This window comes from Carcharodon carcharias, chromosome 17 (genome assembly GCF_017639515.1).
Source record: "Carcharodon carcharias isolate sCarCar2 chromosome 17, sCarCar2.pri, whole genome shotgun sequence".
Taxonomy (NCBI): domain Eukaryota; kingdom Metazoa; phylum Chordata; class Chondrichthyes; order Lamniformes; family Lamnidae; genus Carcharodon; species Carcharodon carcharias.
The window spans coordinates 113113649-113137737 of NC_054483.1; the positions used below are offsets into that span (position 1 = coordinate 113113649).

The 24089-nt window shown below is 45.2% G+C and overlaps 1 protein-coding gene across 2 annotated transcripts in view; it reads right to left on the reverse strand.

Annotated features, from left to right (window-relative positions):
• The window catches only part of sufu (suppressor of fused homolog (Drosophila)), a 176607-nt gene that overhangs the window by 99202 nt on the left and 53316 nt on the right, over window positions 1-24089 (reverse strand). The window lies entirely within an intron of this gene.

Sequence of the window (24089 nt, forward strand, 5' to 3'; positions counted from 1 at the left end):
AGGGGTGGGGTGAACGGTCCGGTCTAAGGAGTGGTGGGACGGTCAGGCGTGGGGGCGGTGGGTAGTCAGGATAGGGGGCTGTGCATAGCCAGAAGTGAAAGGGGGTGGATAAACAGGCGAGAAAGGGGGCGGACAAGCAGGTGAGAAAATGGGCGGACAGGCAGGCAAGAAAACGGGCAGACAGGCAGGCGAGAAAGGGGGCAGATGTTAATGCATGGCGAGGGGGATGTACGATCAGGTGAGGGGAGTGGGTAACCAAGCCTAAATGGCCAGACAGTCAGGCGATGCGAGTTGGGGGGCCGGACGGTCAGGCGAGGCGAGGGAAGGCCGGACGATCAGGTGAAGGGGAAGTAGATGGTCAAGCGAGGGGGAGGTGGACGGTCAGGCGAGGGGGAGGGGGACGGTCAGGCAAGGGGGAGGGGACGGTCAGGCAAGGGGGAGGGGACGGTCAGGCAAGGGGGAGGGGACGGTCAGGCAAGGGGGAGGGGACGGTCAGGCAAGGGGGAGGGGACGGTCAGGCAAGGGGGTGTGGGGAGGGTGGAGGGTCAGGTGTAAGGGGACTGGACGGTCAGTTGTGGAAGGGGTGGACGGTGAATCATAATTGAGGTGAATGGTCAGATGAGAGTGGGGTGGATGCAAGAGGGGGCCTGGATGGTTAGGTGAGGCGAGGTGGGGTGAAGAAAGGAGGTTGAACTGTCAGGCGAAGCAAGGGGTGTGCACAGTCAAGGGGGCAGTGGCAGATGTTCAGGCGAGGGTGGGGTGGATGGTCAGGATGAGGTGATGGGGGTGGCGAGCAAGGCAGGGCAAACAAGGCGGGGCAAAGCAAGGCAGGGAAGGAAAGAGAGAGAGAAGAGAGGAAGAAAGGAGAGAGGAGAGGAAGAAAGGAGTGTGAAGGAAAAGGGGGAGAAAATAAGAGAGAAAGAGAAAAGGAAGATGGAAAATAAGAAATACGTGTATTTATATGGTGTCTTTCACAACTTCAGGTCATCCCACTTTGCTGCCAATGAAGATATAGTCACTGCTGTAGTCAATGTAGGAACCACAGCAAATTACCCCTAACAGCAATGAGATAATGACTAGATAATTTGCTTAATGTTGTTAGTTGAGGACACTGGGGGTAACTTCTCTGGCCTTCTTTGAAATAGCCCTATGGAATCTATTACATCCAACTGAGAGGGTAGACAGGGTCTCAGTTGACCTCTCATTTGAAAGATAACTCCTCTGACTGTGCAGTTTTCCTTCAAAACCACAATGGAGTTTCAAACTGGATTTTATGCTGCAGCCCCTGGAATGAAATCACACTCATCTGACTCAAAGGTGAATTTGCTGCCACCAAGTCACAGACAGCACAAATTTAGTTTCAAACTTTTGTGCTTTGAAAATGAGATTGAACTCTACAAGTTAGCAATCACCCATCCTGTAAAATAAGTTAATGCTATAGAAAGCATTATGTCCATCCATTTATTGTCACAAGCCTAACCTTAGCTGTAACAAAATTTAAATTTCTCAAGGTTCTGAAATATACCTAAAAGACATGCAATTATAATTGTCCTACTGATGTTCAGCAAGAAGGAAAATACATTTCAGAGAACAAAGACAGAATATTTTATTGATCTTTTCAGGTCAGATTCTGAAGCCTAGTATTCATTTGGGGGAGGCGATAGCGTAGTGACTAGTCATGCAGAGACCCAGGGTAACTCTCGGAACCTGGGTTCGAATCCCACCATGGTGGAATTTGAATTCAATAAAAGTTCGGAATTAAAAGTCCAATGATGACCATGAAAACCATTGTCGATTGTTGTAAAAGCCCATCTGGTTCACTAATGTCCTTTAGGGAAGGAAATTTGTCGTCCTTACCTGGTCTGGCCTACATATGACTTCAGGCCCACAGCAATGTGTTTGACTCTTAAATGCCCTCTGAAATGGCCTTGCAAGCCACTCAGTTGTAACAAACTGCTACAAAGTCACAAAAAAGGAATGAAACTAGACGGACCACCCGGCATCGGCCCAGGCACCCGAAACGACAATGGCAATCGCAGCCCTGTCAACCTTGCAAAGTCGTCCTTACTAACATCTGGGGGCCTAGTGCCAAAATTGGGAGAACTGTCTCACAGATTAGTCAAGCAACAGCCTGACATAGTCAGCCTCATGACATCATACCTTACAGATAATGTCCTAGACTCCACCATCACCATCCCTGGGTATGTCCTATCCCATTGGCAGGCACAGTGGGAGGGAGTTGCCCTGCGAATCCTCAACATCATCTCATGGCATCAGGTCAAACATGGGCAAGGAAACCTCCTGCTGATTACCATGTACCGCCCTCCCTCAGCGAATGAATCAATGCTCCTCCACGTTGAACATCACTTGGAGGAAGCACTGAGGGTGGCAAAGATGCAGAATGTTCTCTGCGTGGAGAGGCTCGGTAGCGCCACTACTGACCAACCTGGCAGAGTCCTAAGTGACATAGCTGCTAGACTGGGTCTGCGGCAGGTGGTAAGGGAACCAAAAAGTGGGGAAAACATACTTAATCTCATCCTCACCAACCTGTCAGTCGCAGATGCATCTGTCCATGACAATATTGGTAGGAGTGACCACTGCACAGTCATTGTGGAGATAAAGTCCCGCCTTCACATTGAGGATACCCTCCATCGTGTTGTGAGGCACTACCACTGTGCTAAATAGATTTCGAATAGAGATAAAAACAAAAAACTGCGGATGCTGGAAATCCAAAACAAAAACAGGATTACCTGGAAAAACTCAGCAGGTCTGGCAGCATCAGCGGAGAAGAAAAGAGTTGACGTTTCAAGTCCTCATGACCCTTCAACAGAACTAGGTGAATCCAAGGAGAGGGGTGAAATATAAGCTGGTTTAAGGTTGGGGGGGTGGGGAGAGAAGTGGAGGGGGGTATGTGGTTGTAGGGACAAGCAAGCAGTGATAGGAGCAGATAATCAAAAGATGTCACAGACAAAAGAACAAAAGAACACAGAGGTGTTGAAGTTGGTGATATTATCTAAACGAATGTGCTAATTAAGAATGGATGGTAGGGCACTCAAGGTATAGCTCTAGTGGGGGTGGGGGGGCATACAAGATTTAAAAATAAGGAAATTGGTGGGAAAAGAAAAATCTATTTAAATTATTGGAAAAAACAAAAGGAAGGGGGAATAAACAGAAAGAGGGTGGAGATGGAGGAGGGAGCTCAAGATATAAAGTTGTTGAATTCAATATTCAGTCCAGAAGGCTGTAAAGTGCCTAGTCGTAAGATGAGGTGCTGTTCCACCAGTTTGCGTTGGGCTTCACTGGAACAATGCAGCAAGCCAAGGACAGACATGTAGGCAAGAGAGCAGGGTGGAGTGTTAAAATGGCAAGCGACAGGGAGGTTTGGGTCATTCTTGCGGACAGACCGCAGGTGTTCTGCAAAGCGGTCACCCAGTTTATGTTTGGTCTCTCCAATGTAGAGGAGACCGCATTGGGAGCAACGAATGCAGTAGACTAAGTTGGGGGAAATGCAAGTGAAATGCTGCTTCACTTGAAAGGAGTGTTTGGGCCCTTGGACGGTGAGGAAAATGAGGTGTCAACCTGGTGAAGCTATAAAACAGATCTACTTGTGTGCCAAACAGCATAAGCAGCAAGTGATAGACAGAGCTAAGCGATCCCACAACCAAAGGATCAGATCTAAGTTCTGCAGTCCTGCCACATCCAGTCCTGAATGATGGACAATTAAACAACTCACTGGAGGTAGCTCCACAAATATCCCCATCCTCGATGACGGAGAAGCCCAACAGAGCAGTGCAAAAGATAAGGCTGATGCATTCGCAACAATCTTCAGCCGGAAGTGCCAAGTGGATGATCCATCTTGGCCTCCTCCGGAGGTCCACAGCATTACAAATGACAGTCTTTAGCCAATTCGATTCACTCCAAGTGATATCAAGAAACAGCTGAAGGCACGGGATACTTCAAAGTTATGGGTCCTGACAACATTCTGGCAATAGTATTGAAGACTTATGCTCTAGAACTTGCTGCGCCCCTAGCCAAGCTGTTCCAGCACATCTACAACATTGACATCTACCTGGCTATGTGGAAAATTGCCCAGGTATGTCCTTTACTCAAAAAGCAGGACAGATCCATCCTGGCCAATTACCACCCTATCAGTCTACTTTCCATCATCAGTAAAGTAATAGACGGGTCACCAACAGTGCTATCAAGTGGCACTTGCTTAGCAATAACCTGCTCATTGATGCCCAGTTTGGGTTCTGCCAGGGCCACTCAATTCATGACCTCGTTACAGCCTTGGTTCAAACATGGACAAAAAGGCTGAACTCCTGAGGTGAGGTGAGAGTGACTACCCTTGCTATCAAGGCAGCATTTGACTGAGGGTGGCATCAAGGAGCCCGAGCAAAACTGGACTCAATGGGAATCAGGGGGAAAACTTTCTGCTAGTTGGAGTCATACCTAGCACTAAGGAAGATGGTTGTGGTTGTTGGAGATCAGTCATCTCAGCTCCAGGACATCACTGCAGGAGTTTCTCAGCGTAAGTCCTAGGCCCAACCATCTTCAGCTGCTTCATTAATGACCTTCCTTCCATCATAAGGTCAGAAGTCAGGATGTTCACTGACGATTGCACAATGCTCAGCACCATTCGCGGCTCCTCAGATACTGAAGTAGTCCATGTCCAAATGCATCAAGGCCAAGACAATATCCAGGCTTAGGCTAACAAGTGGCAAATAACATTCGTCCCACACAAACGTCAGGCAATGACCTCCAACAAGAGAAAATCCAACCAACGCCCCTTGATGTTCAATAGCATTACCATCACAGAATTCCCCACTATCAACATCCTAGGGATTACCATTGACCAGAAACTGAACTGGACTAGCCACATAAATACTGTAGCTACAAGAGCAGATCAGAGGCTAGGCATCGTACAATGAGCAGCTTGCCTCCTGACTCCCCAAAGCCTGTCCACCATCTACAAGGCACAAGTCAGGAGTGTGATGGAATATTCCCCACTTGCCTGGATGACTGCAGCTCCTCCAACACTGAAGAAGCTGGACACCATACAGGACAAAGCAGCCCGTTCGATTGGCACCACATCCATAAACATTCACTCCCGCCACCACCGACGCACAGTAGCAGCAGTGTGTACCATCTACAAGACTGCAGGAATTTACCAAGGCTCCTTAGACAGCACCTTCCATACCCACAATCACTACCTAGAAGGACAAGGGCAGCAGATAGATAGGAACACCACCAGCTGGAAGTTCCCCTCCAAGTCACTCACCATCCTGACGAGGAAATATATCGCCATTCCTTCACTGTCGCTGGGTCAGAAACCTGGAACTCACTTCCTAACAGCACTATGGGTGTACTTACACCACATGGACTGCAGCGGTTCAAGAAGGCAGCTCACCACCACCTTCTTAAGGGCAACTAGGGATGGGCAATAAATGCTGGCTGAGCCAGCGAAGCCCACATCCTGTGAATGAATAAAAATTTTAAAATCCTAACTTTTGTTTGTTTAGATACGTGGAGATGGGAAACTGAACAGAATCACCGGAGTCAGCTAATGAACTTCTAACAAAAGCATAAAACATTTACTAAGCAAGAAAGTATGAACTATATTACAACACTCCTTCACCCACAACTATACCTTTCCAGATAGATACAGATTTGTAAAGATAACACAAGTTACAAAAGCTAGCTTATATTCTAAATGTTCACAGTAACTACACAGTCCATGTAACTCAATTGGCAACCTGTGGTCAGACACACTACACTCTGTTACTAAGTGACAGATGCCACCTCAACCAGATGCTATGGATCTCTCATCAACTCTCCCCAGATGCTTATCACACCGTGGGCCAACCAGTCTCACTGAACTCCATTGTTCAAACAAGGATTTCCAATCTCCGCTCCCCAAGAACTCGCTTTGGAATCTTCTCCCAAATCGATGCTCTCTCTCAGAGGCATTCTGCAAAGGTTCACCTCCACAGTTTCAAACTTTCCTTCCGATATTCTTCTCCCCTGGGTCACCACATGCATTCCAACTGTGTTACATGCACTCTCCCTCACTCACTCAGCTGTTAACAGCACACCACTGCTTCACATGCTCAAAGCAGAGAGCTGCAGACCTTCAGGTGTCTCTTTGGACATTCTGGCTGCTCACTTTAAATCTGCTTCCCTTAAGCTTGATGAATGGAGCCTTCCTTTCTGCTCCTTACTTTCACTTCCACAGAACAGGACCTTTTCCCGGTTGCTGTCCTTCCTTTCACGAGAAGGTCTACTTGGGGCTTTCTCCTGTTCCACTTCCCTGAATTTTGGGATCTTTTCTTTCACCTTTGCTCCAGTCTCTCCCAGGCAGCTACTTTCAACCAACTTCAGCTTCGAACTGACTATCTGCTCCTTCTGGGCTGCTTCTGCCTGGCAACTGTCTTCAAAACCAACTGTTCTCAAACAGCTTCCAAATCAAACTGCTATTTTTAGTTTCTTGTGTGTGTGTTTGTGGGAGGGACCTGCTTCTCTGGACCCTATTGCTAGGCAACAAACCAGTTTCTCTACTCTTGTTTGTTTAATTTAGCTGCAACAGTCATAAAACTTTCATTAGAAAAGCTGGCACCTTTTAAAAATTAAACAAAAACTCAGTTTGACACACAGATACAGAAATACAAAACAAACTTAAACATTAAAGCTAAAACTCATTCCTAACACCTACAAATACAAACTTACTTAAATTAGCTCTATTTCCCAACACCGAGTCAGATGATGAGACTCCAGGCCGGTCCTCAATCAGTTGTTGGAGCTGCAAAGACAATCACAGGAACAACAGGGAGGGATGTCAGCTGTACTCCTCAGATTGCAAGGGATGATGGAGGAGTCCGTCCGCCTTCAGTCCAAGGTGATCGTGCCAGCACAGAATCATATAGTGCAGAAGAAGCCCTTCAGCCCATCAACTCTGCACCGACACATGAGAAACACCTGACCTACCTACCTAATCCCATTTGCCAGCACTTCGCCCGTAGCCTTGAATGTTATGACGTACCAAGTGCTCATCCAGGTGCTTTTTAAAGGATGTGAGGCAACCCGCCTCCACCATCCTCCCAGGCAGCGCATTCCAGACCTTCACCACCCTCTGGGTAAAAAGATTTTTCTTCACATCTCCCCCTAAACCTCCTGCCCCTCACCTTGAACTTGTGTGCCCTTGTGAATGACTCTTCAACTAAGGGGAACAGCTGCTCCCTATCCACCATGTCCATACCCCTCATAATCTTGAACATCTCCATCAGGTCACCCCTCAGTCTTCTCTGCTCCAACGAAAACAACCCAAGTCTGTCCAACCTCTCATCATAACTTAAATATTTCATCCCAGGCAACAACCTAGTGAATCTCCTCTGCACCCCCTCCAGTGCAATCACATCCTTCCTATAATGTGGCGATCAGAGCTGCACACAGTACTCCAGCTGTGGCCTCACCAAGGTTCTGTACAACTCCAACATGATCTCCCTACTTTTATAATCTATGCCTCGATTGATAAAGACAAGTGTCCCATATGCTTTTTTCACCACCCCACTAACATGCCCCTCCAACTTCAGAGATCTATGGACACACACGCCAAGGTCCCTTCTGTTCCTCATAAGTTCCTAGTGTCATGCCATCATTGAATACTTCCTTGTCAAATTACTCCTTCCAAAGTGTATCTCCTCACATTTTTCAGGGTTAAATTCCATCTGCCACATATCTGCCCATTTGACCATCCCGTCTATATCTTCCTGTAGCCCAAGACACTCAACCTCACTGTTAACCACCTGCCCAATCTTTGTGTCATATACAAACTTAGTAATCCCACCCCCACATAGTCATCTATGTCGTTTATATAAATGATGAAAAATAGGGGACCCAGCACAGATCCTTGTGGTATGCCACTGGACACTGGCTTCCAGTCACTAAAGCATCCTTCTGTCATCACCTGCTACAACTAAGCCAATTCTGAATCCACCTTACCAAATTACCCTGTATCCCATGTGCACTTGCCTTCTTCATAAGTCTCCCATGTGGGACCTTGTCAAAGGCTTTGCTGAAATCCAAATAAACTACATCAACTGCACTACCCTCATCTACACACCTGGTCACCTCCTCAAAAAATTCAATCAAATTTGTTAGGCATGACCTCCCTCTGACAAAGGCATGCTGACTATCCCTAACCAAACCTTGCCTCTCCAAGTGGAGATAGATTCTCTCCTTCAGAATTTTCTCCAATTGTTTCCCTATCACTGACATGAGACTCACTGGTCTGAGGTTCCCTGGCTTATCTCTACAACTCTTCTTAAATAGCAGAACCACATTAGCTGTTCTCCAGTCCTCTGGCACCTACCCCTTGCCAGAAAGGAATTAAAGATTTGGGTCAGAGCCCCTGCGATCTCCTCCCTTGCCTCCCTCAGCAGTCTGGGGCACAAATCATCCGGATCTAGAGATCCTTCTACTTTTAAGCCTGCCAACATCTCCAATACCTTGATAAAAGCTAAATACTGCAGATGCTGGAAATCTGAACAAAAACATAAATACCTGGAAAAACTCAGCAGGTCTGACAGCATCTGCCAAGAGGAATACAGTTAACGTTTCGAATCCATATGACTCTTCATCAGAACTAAGGGAATAAAGAAACTAGGTAAAATATAAGCTGGTGGGGGGGGACAGGTAAAGCTGGATGGAGGGGCAGTGATAGGTGGAGACAAAGAAGAGATTTCCAATACCTTGTCACTCCATATATCAATTTGCTCAAGAACCTCACAGTCTCTCTCCCCGATTTCGATACCTTCATCCTCATTCTCTTGGGTGAAAACGGATGTGAAGTATTCATTCAACTCTACCGATGTCCTCTGGCTCCAACCATAGATTTCCCCCTTGGTCCCTAATGGGCCTTACTTTTTTCCTGCTTATCCTCTTCCCGTTGATATACTTATAGAATATCTTGGGATTTTCCCTACTTTTACCAGCCAGAGCTTTCCTAATTGCTCTCCTAATTGCTTTCTTAAGCTCCACCCTGCACTTTCTGTACTCCACCAATGCCGCCATTAATTTGCTCCCCTTGTACCTGCTAAAACATTTTCTTTTCCTTCTCATCACATCCTGAATACCTCTGGTATCATCCATGGTTCTCAGGGCTTTTTACTCCTTATCACCCTAGAGTGAACATGTTGAGCCTGTACCCTCCCCATTTCCTTTTTGAATGCCCCCCCCACTGCTCCTCTGCAGATTTCCACAAGTAGCTGTTCCCAGTCTACCTTGGCCAAATCCACTCTCCCCCAATCTAAAACATTTTTTGCAACTTGTCTATGTCTTTGTTCATAACAAGCTTAAATTGTACTATGTTGTGGTCGCTATCACTAAAATGCTTCCCCACCACCACCTCAGCCTCCTCTCTGGTTTCATTCCCGAGGATTAGATCCAGAACTGCGCCGTCCCTTGTTGGACGCTCTACATATTGACCTAAAAAGTTCTCCTGTACACATTTCAAGAAATCCACTCCATCCAAGCCCTTAACACTACATCTATCCCAATTAATGTTGGGAAAGTTGAAATCACCTAATATAATTACCTTATTCAAAAACAAAAATACCTGGAAAAACTCAGCAGGTCTGGCAGCATCTGCTGAGAGGAACACAGTTAACGTTTCGAGTTTGAATGACCCTTCAACAGAACTAAGTAAAAATAGAAGAGAGGTGGTTTGGGGGGGAGGGTAGCACAAGAAGAGATGGATAGAGGGCCAGTGATAGCTGGAGATAATCAAAAGATGTCACAGACATTTACCCTATTGTTGTCATGCCAACACATCAAGGTCAACAGTGGCAGGATGGCGACCGCCATGGAGGCCTTGGTCCAGACATTGGTCCTGCAATGCTGCACGGGCTGAGCTCCATCTCTGAAGCCATAGCTGGCCTCCAGTGTGAACGCAAGAGGAGTGCAGGGCAACTGCAGCTTCCCCTTCTTCTCAAGGAGTCAGCCAGGGCCCTCAGGCACCCATAGGGAGGAGGTCCTGCAACTGGATATCCTGGGGCTATCAATCCAAGTGACTCTGAGAATGTTCGGCCGATCCAAATCCCCTCTTCCTGTAAGCTCATCAGCTACAGCTCCACAGGCCGAGGAGGGTGCACCTAGCCCACAGCAAGACACTAAGCATGCAGAGGTTCTCCAAGTCTCTGCCCTCCAGAGGGTACCTTCCAAGGTCATCACATATAACAAGGCATAGCAGTCAGCAGGCTGCCTCTACCTCCACTGTGGATGTCAGGGATGCAGCATGACGTAGCATAATGCTGGCATTAAAAAAACTAAGAAATATTAGGAGTACAATGGTGGCACAGGTGTTCACAACATGTATGTAATGTGCACAACTGCAAATAGAATATGGCTCATTCCACATATCCTCGTGTTTGCCTCCTATTTATTAAAAGTTGTGTTGCAGTCACTAAAGTGACACACCATGGTCTCTCCCCCAACTTAGGGGATGTTGTGATCAGACATATTCGTTTGTATAGTCTGGTTGCACGTCACCACTGTGTTTGGTCGCTTTCATCTCATTTCCAGCTGCAGTGATGCAACATCCATCATGTTGTCCGTTCTTGTGGAGGGCACATCATTCAAATGCTTTTCAGGTGTTCTCCCATGTCGTATGCATGCCTGAAATGTGAAGGCATGATGTGGAAGGACAGAAGTGTTGCCACATAGAGAAGGGTGGTATGATCTGGAACTCCATGCACTCTGTCATCTGCCAGGGCTTCCATGCTATGACCCTTTACTGTAAGGGACTGAGCAATCCTGTCTGGCAGCCACACTTGTGGTTTGCTGACTACATCTAATAAGCTGTGCAATAAGTGCAAGCATCTTTCCAACTTAAATGTTCGAGACTCTGGCCCTCTCAGCCTAATTAGTGTCCTTGTGCTCAAACCTACAGGCCTGAGCATCTGTAATTGTGGAGGTGTGTGTGTATGCGCGCGTGCATGTGCATGTGTGCACATGTGCATTGCATCCACATAGTTATCATTTCAATGCACAGAAGCAGCGCTATACATCCCTCACCCGAACACTGGCTGCAGTCACTAATGCTACATGGAAATGATCACATGTGTTGGGCGATGAATCCACTGAGCATGATCAGGAGTTGCCAGTCATGTCTTCAGGCAATGTTGATGGAAGAAATGAGGAATGATGAATATAAAACTGAAGCTTCAATGTGGTCCATATTGGAAACTACACGTCATCGTGAGGGCTTCATGTTGTCAGAGATCCTTCAAATCGCCAGGACCAGATTTGCCCATGGGGGCACAATGTATGTGTGAAAGAGGAGGCATGTTGATGGCTGACATGCAACTGATTGAATGTCGTCAGCTCCAGGTGGTCCACATCCATAGTAAGCTGACAAGACATGAAGGCCACCATCCCAGAGTAAGAGGGCTGAATGTCAATGAGATTGAGAAGAAGGCGACATGGAGGACTGACTTATGTGTGCATGGATTGAGACCTGCCAAACCTCCTCTTCTACCTTGGTCCCAGACTCACCTATCAGTTGCACTATTGATGTAACTCAATTCGTAGTCGCATTGCTGGACATGGATCGCCTCGAAGAGCGCTATCAACCTCTGAGGCCACTCAAGAGAGTGTATCAGCTCCTGTATCATGTAGGCTGTCGTCATGAATGGAATGCTGCAGAGATGCTTGACGATGCAACGCCTTCAGACATTTGCTGGCAAGTTGCCCTCCTCCAGACAGCACCTCATCTCAGAAGCGAAGCATGCTCCCAAGGCTTCATCAACCTTCAGCAAATAACACCAATGGAGCCTGTTGGAGAACTACAGACTCTCATTTTGAAGTGCAGAGTTGAAATGATAGGAATCGTAATGCTTCACTTCATGTTAGCCCCTCATGCAGGTCACTGCTCCAACAGGATGCTCACTCCATCTCATCACCCTCCTCCTGGAATCTTGAGGCTATGAGGCCCTGTTGTGCAATCCTTCCTCGCCTGGCCTATGCTATGGCCTCTTCATTTACAGTGTCGGCTTCCTCGAACTGATCACTATCATCCCCTTCGAGATTCTCCTCATCGGAGAGGACATGCAGCTCCTCTTTCTTGTCACCAGGCAAGTCGTCCCTCCTATGCAGGCTGTGTAGTACACAGCAAGCCACGGTGATCCATGACACCCTCTGAGGGGTGTGCTGGAGTGCTCCACCAGATCTGTCCCGGCATCAGAATCGCACCTTCAGCGTCTCTATGGTGTGCTCCACCAATGTCCGGGTAGCTGCATGAGCCTCATTGTACCTTCTCTCTGCAGGAATCTAAACTGCTGCACGGGGTCATCAACCACATCCTTTGCGGGTACCCTTTGTCCCCGAGGAGCCAACTCTGGATCCTGTCTGGTCCCTGCAATCTATTCAAGATATAAGAGTTGTGGATGCTTCCCGGACATCTGGTACAAACCTGCAGGATTTGCTTGTTATGGTCACACACCAGCTGCACATTGAGAGAGTGGAAGCCTTTCCTGTTTATGCATTGTAATGCCTGCTGCCAGGGAGTTTTGACAGTCACTTGAGTGCAGTTGATGGTACCCTGCACCTGTGGAAACCAGGAAATCTCAGTGCAGGCCAGTGCTCTGGCATCCTGGCGTGCTTCAGCTCTTTCAAAGTTGATATAATTGTGGGCTTCAGCAAAAAGGGCTTCTGTGACCTCATGTATGTATTTGTGTATGGCTGCCTGAAAGATCCTGCAGAGATCCCGAGTCGAGCCCTGGAAGAACCCAGAAATTGAGTTCAGCTGTTACTTTCACAGCCACTGGTAAAAGATGTCCTCCGAGTCCACATGCCACCAAATCGTGCAGAATGTGGCAAATGTGAGCTATCAGATCCCTGGATATGCGGAGACATCGGTGACACTGGTTCTCGGTCATCTGCAGATAAGACAGGCAACGCCGGTATACCCTAGGTGTAGTGAAGCGCCTATGCACGGTGTTTCTGTTTCCCTGAACCTCTGCATCCTCTATCTCGTCATCAGGCAAGTCATCCCCCCCTTTGCAGCGCAGGCAATTCCTTGGGTCTTCAGGGTTTTGCTCCTGCCTTTGACGAGCCATCCTCCTCCTTCGCAATCGTCTCCTTCTCTCATTTTTTTTTTTTTAAATTCATTTACGGGATGTGGGCTTCACTGGCCAGGCCAGCAATTATTGCTCATCCCTAACTGCCCTTTAGAAGGTGGTGGTGAGCTGCCTTCTTGAACTGCTGCAGTCCCTGTGGTGTGGATACACCCACAATGCTGTTAGCGAAGGGGTTCCAGGATTGTGACCCAGCAACAGTGAAGGAATGGCAGTATAGTTCCAAGTCAGGATGGTGAGTGGCTTGGAGGGGAACTTCCAGGTGGTGGTGTTCCCAACTATCTGCTCCCTTGTCCTTCTAGATGGTAGCGGTCGTGGGTTTGGAAGGTGCTAAGGAGATTGGTGAGTTTCTGCAGTGCATCTTGTAGATGGTACACACTGCTGCCACTGTTTGTCAGTAGTGGAGGGAGTGAATGTTTGTGAAGGGGTGCCAATCAAGCGGCCTGCTTTGTCCTGGATGGTGTCAAGCTTCTTGAGTGTTGTTGGAGCTGCACTCATCCAGGCATTCTGTCTGCAATAATGCAGGCAGCAAAAATGCAGGCTCCATCTTCCTGGTGGCCTCCTCTCTGCAGTTTAAATGAGAAACACACAGGAGTCAGAACTCGTCTGCAATACTAATCCTTGTGTCAATGACTCATGACTGTGCGTTAACAGCCCTGGTTCCCGGGTCGCCAAATGCTCAACACATAAACGATCTACAATGCGGAATGCATACCCAGGTGATCCCCCAACCCCCAAATCATGAGCTACTGAGATGAGACTGCTTTGACCAGGCGCCTGGATGTGCTGCCTTCAGCCCAGGCGCTGGCATCCCCATAAACAGCACTGTAAGTGTTTGGAGTATACAGGAGCATCAATTTCTACACATGCTATGCAGGGTGTTGAGAGTTGCCCGAGGCTTGTCTTCTTGGAACTATCCAGCACCAATAATGCAAAATACCTCAAAAACTTATCAATTGCACTTAACTTCATCATCGCTGTGGGAAAATGCCATGCTTCAAGTAAGGGGTTAAACCCAGGAGATCAATTAGTGCCAGTTTGCATGATTAGTGCCACATGAATGCACATCGTTGCTTCAGTTTGCCAATTTCTTGCGATGCCATTAGAGATCACTGACATCTCTCGGCTGTGCATGACTGCTCACGTGGGAATGCACAGTTCAGTTGGGTGGCCCTTTCATCGCCCCCACCCTTCCACTGAAGTCAGCAGAGCACCCAACAGCAGAGTGTGGTCTCAAGATAGTTTTCATCTGTGCAATCATGGATAGTAGCAAGATGGTGATGGGTGGAGACCAGCTTAGACTCTCCCTGTGCAAGAACGGAAACCACCTCTCCCCCCCGCCACATCGTCGCCGAGGAAGTTGTCAAGACCTCATAGACCTCTCACTCCTCTCCCTATATCCCTTGATCCTATTGTTCTTATGGTGCATATCCACTAGTTAGCCCATGGACATTCTGAGCCGGAGGGGCCTATGCCCCATATCCACCTCAGCCCTCAACATCGTGAGGCCACTTGCACTGTTAAACATGTCATCCTCACCCAGACACCCTAGAAATTCCCCCTCCTTTGCCAAACCAGCCCTTGCCCTGGAGCCTCCGAACTTGCCCGAGGCCACTTCCTCCATCCGTCAAGTCAGCCCTCGCCCTGCAGCCACTGGGAAGACACCCCACCTTGCTGCTGTTCTGGTGGGTTCGGACTAGCAAGATAGCCTCCCCGAAACTGATGCGGCGCTGCCACCGAAGTGTGACACTGAATTGTGTGAGCGCTGCCCAAGACAAGGTAGGCGAATGGTCTTCAAATCGAGCAGCGATGCAGGTCGCCAGGTGCACGTCGCTTCTGTGTTGTTGTCAAATAGATCTGTGTGATTGCACACTGACATGGCCTCATGGTCCAACATGTGGGTATGAATTCCAGCAAGCAGAGATTACAACGACATAAAACAGATTTCTGTGATTTCTCAAGAGCTTCCACTCCCGATTGCAAACAGGAGTGGAAAATCCCGGCCATTCTGTCTCAGCTAACCCTATCCCTAAATGAAGTTAATTTTATATTCATAATTACCCTGCTCGCCAAATATCATTTCAAAAAATTTATGCACAGGAACCCTCCTGTTTGAGGTTTGATGGGCTTTTAAGTCACATTTCCCCACTAAAAGAGCACAGATCATTACAGGAAAACATGCTATGCTGTCCTATCCACACCTGGCTTACACTGCTGCATTTGTGAACCTGATCTAACTAAAAAAAAAAATCACTTTCGTGATTTGTAATTGCAGTTTCTTAAATTCCAAGAGATACTGAACGCCACCCACCAAATACCTCACAATCTGAAACTAGGCATTTGTTTTTAATTTCTTTATACTACGTGAGTTCTTCTTACCAGAGGAAATTCCAATATAATAATTTCTATGGTCATCATGAACAATTCAAGGATTAGTTACTCAGGTGATTTGACTGAACTAGGGTCTGGTTGGAAGGAACATCCTATCAGTTGATTTTACAAAAATCTATATGAAAGATTCAGTTTTTAAAAAAATTTATTCTTTCACAGGTTTTGGGTGCTGCTGGTTAGGCTGGCATTTACTGCCCATCCCTAACTGCCCTTGAGAAGGTGGTGGTGAGCTGCCTTCTTGAAGCGAGCATTGACCATTGATATACTATTGGGTACTCTTTGCAGATATGCAAAGGCCTTTAACTCGTTCAACCATGCAGAGCAATGAAGAATCCCAAGTGGGTTTGTAGGACCACATCACTTAATCTGGCTCATTCAGAGACATTACAAACAGGCAAAAGATGTGGTGCATGTTCTTGAAGACAAGACAGAGCCATTCAATTTTGGCAAAGGAGTCAGACAATGATTTATGCTTTCACCACTAATTTTCAATGCCATAGGAGAAAAGATCATGACAGCTCATAAGAGCTCTCCCAGAACACCTTGGAGCCAGTAATGGTGCACACAACATCTGGAATATCAGATATGCTATGACATCACTCTCATGACCAAAGGCAAACAGAATAATCCATGAACGCTGAAAAGTTAAGAAAATAAAGTCTGAAGTTTCGGTTGAGTGTCAACAACAAAACATACTCAATGACAATTCAAGGTGAGAGCAGTTTGACGATTCAGTCCACAACTATTGAGAACATATATGAATTTTAATTTCTGGGATTGAAAATAACCACAAATGGACATAGCAGCACTGAAATCAAGACAAGGCTAGAAATTGCCTGCTCTACAACTCGCCAGTCAAGTGAAGAATGGATGGCATGGCATCCAACATCATCCTAAACTTGGAAAAACAATTTGGAAGTTTCTTGGTATGGAGCATTGTCCTGTATGGGTGCAAGAGCTGGACCTCAATAAGGCTGGAGAGAAGAATATTACAGCTTTTGAAATGTGGCTCTGGCAAAGGGTCCTCAGAATCTGCTGGACAGAGCAAAGATCCAATCAATTTATCTGCAGGAAAACAGAAGTCCCAGCACCTCATGGGTTATTAGTTGAAGTGAAGAAGCTGAAATTGAGAAAGTATGATCTCTGGAAAAATCGAAGTGAAAATCTGATGTTGGAAACAACAGAAGGTGAAACATCAGAAAAGAACAAACCAGGTCAGAGAAGGATTGGATGGGTGGACAAGGTCATAAACTGGACAAAGGGAGGTATAACAGTGGTGTGCAGAATTGTGGTGAACAGATTGACATGCCGATGGCCCCCCCGTAAAATAAGGATAATTATGGATCGAATCCTGTTGGAGTTGTGAGTACTAATTTAAAAACTGTTGGCAGTCAATTTGCATTTCCAGAAATGGTAAAATACAAATATCAAATACCATAAAGTGAGAAGCAAATTATTTAAGATATTTAACAAGGTACCTGGGTTCCAGGCCCACATGAACAGATCGACAAACACAAAATCCAAAGTGAAGACTTGCAAACTGAAAACCTGCCCATTTATCAAAAACATTCTCACAAACAGAAACTCAATCTAGCTAAAAGACAAAAAGATTACTTGTCAGAAAACATACGACTGCAAGCAAGCAAATCTTTCCTTGAAAAGATAATTGAGACTAGATTAATATTAATCACAGAATCCTTAAGGAAACTGATCTGTAGTAGAATGCAACCATTTTAAATCACTGAAAACAATACCCAAGTCTGGCAGCATGCAGGTTATATCTTTTAAATAAATTGCTTTGGAGTATTTTAACACAAGTTTACTACAAAAACAATATAGCTACTGAACAGATCACAATTATTCATTTCGGACGAGAGTATAAGTGAGGAAACCTATTCTCTGATAAAATGTCAGTGGCCTGAAACGTTAACTCTGTTTCTCTTTCCACAAATGCTGCCAGATCTGCTGAATATTTCGAGCATTTTCAGTTTTTATTACAGATTTCCAGCATCCAGTTTTCTGCTTTTCTATTATTTGTAGTTTGCTGTAGCTTGCAATCAAGCTTGGGTAGAGGTAGCAATTCAACTTGTAGAGTCAAGACAAGAAAGCAAAATAGTAATATGAGAAATGTGGGTCAGAGACTGGCAGGAAGGGGCAGAGAGAAAAAGCCTGAGAATACATCAACAGTCAAGACTAAATGTTACAACGGTAACAAAAAGACAAAACTGAAGGCGCTCTATCTGAATACACATAGCATTCATAACAAAATAGATAAATTGACGGCTCACATTGAAGTAAATAAATATGATCTGATAACAGTTACGGCGACATGGCTGCAGGACAACAAAGATTGGGTCCTTAATACTGAAGGGTATATGACATTCAGGAAGAACAGGAAGCTAGGTAAAGGTGGAGGGGTAGCACTGTTAATCAAAGAGAGCATTGGTGCAATAGATGACCTTGCTTCAGGAGATCAGGATGTAGAATCGGTTTGGGTGGAGATGGGGAATAGTAGGGGGAAAAAGGCATTAGTGGGAGTAGTCTACAGGCCCCTTACCAGTAGCCACAGTGTAGGACAAAGTATTCAAGAGAAAATATTGTGTGCTTGTGATAAAGGGGCAGTAATAATCATGGGTGATTTTAATCTACATATAAACTGGAAAAATTAAACTGGCAGGAGAAGCCTGGATAAGGAGTTCTTAGAATACTTTTGAGATAGTTTCTTAGAGCAGCAAGCTCTAGAACCAACCAGAGAGCAGGTTATATTAGACTTGGTATTGTGTGACATGACAGGATTAATTAATGACCTCAGAATAAAGGCACCCCTAGGTAGCAGCGAACACAATATGATTGAATTTTACATCCAGTTTGAAAGAGAGAAGTGCAAATCTAAGGCTAGTATCTTAAACTTAAATAAGGGCAACTATGTGGGGATGAAAGCTGAGCTAGCTGAATTGAATTAGGAAACTAGGCTAGAGGATAGGTCAATAGAGAAGCAGTGGCTGACATTTAAGGGGATATTTCAGAGTATTCAGAATAAGCACATTCCTACTATAAAGAAAAATTCTAAGGGGAGGACCCAACATCCATGGTTAACCAAAGAAGTTAAGGAAACTTAAGGAAAAAGCATACAATTCCGCAAGGATGATTGGCAGGACAGATGATTGGACAGAATATAAAGAAGGGCAGAGAATGACTAAAAGGTTAATCAGGAGAAAGAAATTAAAGTATGAGAGGAAGCTAGCTAAAATGTAAAAATAGATAGCAAGAGTTTCTACAGGTATTTAAAAAGGAAAAGAGTAAGTAAAGTGAGTGTTAGTCCTCTCATAGATAATAAGGAAATGGTGGAAGAGATGAACAAATATTTTGCTTGACAAAACAAAAACAGAATTACCTGGAAAAACTCAGCAGGTCTGGCAGCATCGGCGGAGAAGAAAAGAGTTGACGTTTCGAGTCCTCATGACCCTTCGACAGAACTTGAGTTCGAGTCCAAGAAAGAGTTGAAATATAAGCTGGTTTAAGGTGTGTGGGGGGGGGCAGAGAGAGAGAGAGAAGTGGAGGGGGTTGGTGTGGTTGTAGGGACAAACAAGCAGTGATAGAAGCAGATCATCAAAAGATGTCACCAACAATATTTTGCTTGTGTTCACTATAAGGGATACAAAAAACATTTCAGTAATAGCTACAAATCAGGAGGTGAACGGGAGAAAGGAACTTGGTGAAATTGAAATCACTAGGGAAGCAGTACTGAGCAAATTGATGGAGATGATGGACTACATCCTAGGGTCTTAAAAGAGGTGGCTAATGAGGTAGTTGATGCGCTGGTGTTAATTTTCCAAAATTCGCTAGAATCTGGAAAGGTTCCATTAGATTGGAAAGTAGCAAATATAACCCCGCAATTCAGGAAGGGAGGGAGGCAGAAAACATGGAAACTATAGGCCAGTTAGCTTGACGTCTGTCGTAGGGAAGTTATTAGAATCGATCATTAAGGAGGTTATAGCTGGGCACTTAGAAGAGCTCAAGGCAATTGGGAAGAGTCAGCATGGTTTTGTGAAAGGAAAATCACGTTTATCCAATTTATTGGAGTTTTTTGAAGGAGTAACATATGCAGTGGGTAAAGATGAGCCTGTAGACATACTATACTCGGATTTCCAGAAGGCATTTGATAAGGGAGTTTAATGTGGGAAAATGTGAAGTTGTTCACTTTGGCAGTAAGACCAAAAGGCAGAGTATTAATTAAATGGAGAACAGCTTCATAACTCTGAGGTGCAGAGGGATCTAGGTGTTCTGGTACATGAGTCACAAAAAGTTAGTATGCAGGTACAACAAGTAATTAAGAAGGCTAGTGGAATGCTATCCTGTATTACGAGAGGGAATGAACTTAAAAGTAAGCACGTTATGCTTGAGTTATACAGAGCATTGGTGAGACTGTACCTTGAATACTGTGTGCCGTTTTGGTCTCCTTATTTAAGGAAGGGTGTAAATGCACTGGAGGCGGTTCAAAGGAGGTTTACTAGATTGATACCTGGAATGAGTGGGTTGTCTTGTGCGAAAAGTTTGGACAGACTGGGCTTGTTTCCACTGGAGTTTAGAAGAGCAAGGGGTGATTTTGTATACAAGATCCTGAACGGCCTTGACAAGGTGGATGTCAAAAGGATGTTTCCTTTTGTGGGTGAGTCCAGAACCGGGGGGCACTGTTTTAAAGTTAGGGGTCACTCTTTTAGGATAGAGATAAGGAGCAATGTTTTCTCTCAGAGGGTTGTGCGACTTTGGAATTCTCTGCCTCAGAAGGTGGTGGAGGCGGGGTCATTGAATATTTTTAAGGCAGAGGTTGATAGATTCTTGTTAGGCAAGGGAATCAAAGGTTATCGAGGTCACATGGGAATGTGGAAATCAAAACTCAAGATGATCAGCCATGATTTTTTCTAAGGGAAGAGCAGGCTCGAGGGGCCGAATGGTCTACTCCTGTTCTTATTTCTTATGTTCTAACTTTATAATTTACTATTGATCATTATAAATTTCAAGACTAATTTAATACACTTTTATAGTGTCACTACAAATGACAGTTACGGTCAATGCTATTATTAGACAGGTGCAACTTGGACCTTTAAACAGAAGATGATTTATTGTAAACATTAGCAGCTTAGCTGAATTAGCAGTTTTCGGGCTGTGAATTGCAAAGTGGACTGCCCCTGACTGACTTTGGACAACCAGCCTAAATCTGTACAATAAAATTACAGCCCCCACAGCCATCACATAAGACTCGAGCCAATCAAAGTTCTGCCCTTTTGATCTCAGCACAGCTGTGAAGGCAAATAATTCTGGTTCGGGACAATCTTTTGAATAGTGAGCAAGAGCTTTATGAACATCAGCACTATTCCCGCAGATACTGAAACAAATGCAATGAACAATGCAAGCTCACAACTTAACCAAATTCCATTCATCAAAATTGAACAAAGGCAATCACTGTTGATGGCCCAAGATGTTATTTATTGAACTGCAATTCATGCTAACAGACCTGGAACATTCTATTATTCTCAGTTTACCAGTTTGAAGTTATGAAGAACCTCAGAGTCAGTTTCTCGGCAACCAAACTGTTTCCCTTTGCAATGATAGTTTTAACGCCCTTACAAGCTGATTTTAGCAATACACAAAATACAAAGGTAAAAAAATAGCTAGAATTGACACAACAAAACCAATAAAACCCAAAATCACAAAATATGTTTTTTAAATAGGGTCCTAAAGTAAAAAGTAATGATGGACTTATACAAAACATTCATTAGCCATAGAACACTATGTGCAGTTTGGGACCCTCCATTCTAGAAAGGAAATTAAAGTCAAAGTGTTCAATCTACTCTCACTAGGAAAATGCGAGGGATAGGAAAATTAGGTTATGAGGAGTGATTTGAAACATTGGGATTAGGTCCACTGGTTGAAAGACGACCAAGGAAACATTCAAAAGAGGCTTTTAAAATTATGAAGAATTTTACAGAGTGAATAGGGAAAGACAATTTTCTTTGATTGGGATGCCAGCAATGAGAGCCATCAATTTAAAATCACCAAGAGAGTGAAGTGAGAGGTTAGATCAAATTTATTTGCAAGAGGGTTATTGCAGCCCAGACCATTGCTTCTTTCAAGGAAAAACTGGATCAGTATTTAAGAAAGAGGAAGAAGATGGTGAGGAAATTCTACGGTAAACAGATTAGTTTCAATTGATGTAGCAAAAAGCTAGCTAGCATGACAGCATGGGTCAAATGGCCTCCTTTTTGCTGCAAACTTCTTTGGTTTTATGGGAATAGAATTAAAGACATAACATTCATTCATCTAAGTTGCAACAACTGAAATAATTATATCAAACAAACTGATTTTTCTGTGAAAGCAATTCTCAGCAATTGGAAGGGCTCTGAGCCAAGGCAAAATGATGCTATCAGGATCACCCATTAACATTCCTGGAGGGAAGGCTTCAAGAGCACATGGGGATGGTTATGTTGTGAATAGAATCTAGATGACATCAGTCAAGTAAGAATAAAACCAGACGGACCACCTGGCACTGACCAATCAGTGGAAATGACAAAAACACACTCTGCCCTGTCGACCCTGCAAAGACATGCTCTGTAACAAGGCTGGTGCCAAAATGGGAGGAGCTGTCCTACAGACTATTCAAGCAAAAGCCTGATACAATCACACTCACCAAATCATAATTTATAGCTGATATCCCAGACTTCTCCATCACCATCCCTTGGTATGTCCTATCCCATTGGCAGGATAGGCCCGGCACACTGCCACACACTTGGGAGGGAGTGGTCTTCAACACAGACTCTGAATCTCATGAAGTCTCATGACGTTGCACTGCATCAGTTCAAACATGGGCAGGGAAACTTCTTACTATTACCACCTGCTACCATTTACCATCCACCACCCCCCACCACACCCCTCCCTCCACCCACCCCCCAACCCCTCAGCTGATGAATCAGTGCTTCTTCATGTTAAACAGTACAAGGAAGAACCATTGGTAGCAAGGGTTCAAAATGTATCCTGGGTGTCGGACTTCAACATTGATCACCAAGGGGGGCTCAGTAGCAATACCGCTTACGCAGGTCCTGATGAACGTGTCTTCCAGATTGGGCCTGCGGCAGGGGGGGTGGGAGAGCCAACAAAAGGGAAAAACTGAGTTGACCTCATATTCACTAATCTACCTGTTGCAGATGCACCTGTCCTTGACAGTATTAGTTGGAGTGACCATCGCAGAATCTTTGTGGAGACAAAGTCCAGTCTGCACACTGAGGACACTCTCCATTGTGTTGGGTGGCATAACCATCATGCCAAATGGGATAGACAAATAGAAGATCTAGCAGCTCAGAACTGGGCAGCCATGAGGTTCAGCTGCAGCAGAACCCTCGTTCAATGAGGAGTTAAGGATAGCATGTCAGGAGCAGCATCAATAAGGTAACAATCTGGTGAAACTACAATGCAGGACTAGTTGCACGCTAAACAGAATGCTATAGACAGAGCTAAGCCTTCCCATGACCAATAGGTCAGATCAAAGCTTTGTAATCCTTGCACCTCAAAACAAAAACATCTGGAAAAACTCAGCAAGTCTGACGGTATCTGCGGAGAGGAATACAGTTAACGTCTCGAGTCCGAATGACTCTTCATCAGAACTAAGGAAAAATAGAAACAAGGTGAAATATAAGCTGGTTGGGTGGTGGTGGTGGTGGTTGGGGGTGTGCTGCTGTGTGGACAGGTAGAGCTGGATAGAGATTGCCAAAAGATGTCATAAACAAAATGACAAAGAGGCGTTGACGGTGGTGATATTAGCGAGTTTTAGTAAACACCTTGTCAAACACCAGGAGAGAAATGGAAAGCAATGAAGGTGAACAGGCCAAAAGAGAAAGGCAGAAATCCTGTCGGAGAGAAGAGCAATACTTCTTCAAGGTAGGCATTCCTTGAAGAGAAGTGGCAGTCAATTAAACACTAAGATAAAAGCAAAAAAATGCGGATGCTGGAAATCCCCCTTAAACCAGCTTATATTTCATCTCTTTTCTATTTTTCCTTAGTTCTGATGAAGAGTCATTTGGACTTGAAATGTTAACTGTGTTCCTCTCCGCAGATGCTGTCAGACCTGCTGAGATTTTCCAGGTATTTTTGTTTTTGTTTTGGATTTCCAGCATCCGCAATTTTTTGTTTTGAAGTTAGTTTGGCTGAAAAACAAGCTGAGAAAGGAAGACTCTCTCTCTCTACCTTGCCTAAAATTGGGGCTATCAACCTGCAGCCAAAGAACCCTTATCTGACTGTAACTGGTCTGCATTTGGACCTGCAAAGCTAGACAGTTAGTGAGAACTTCCAGGCTTCTACCGGGGCCAGCAGCCCGTCTGCACACGAGAGAACTCCAGGTCGACAGTGTCGAGACCCTGCAGACTTTATCCTTTATTTTATAGCACCCATCCTCCAAAGCCCATCTCTGCAAAGAGACTCTATCTGTTTGCCCTTTGTTTGTCTGTGTGTGTGTGTGTGTGTGTGTGTGGGGGGGGGTGGGGGTGTGTGTGTGTGTGTGTGTGTGTGTGTGTGTGT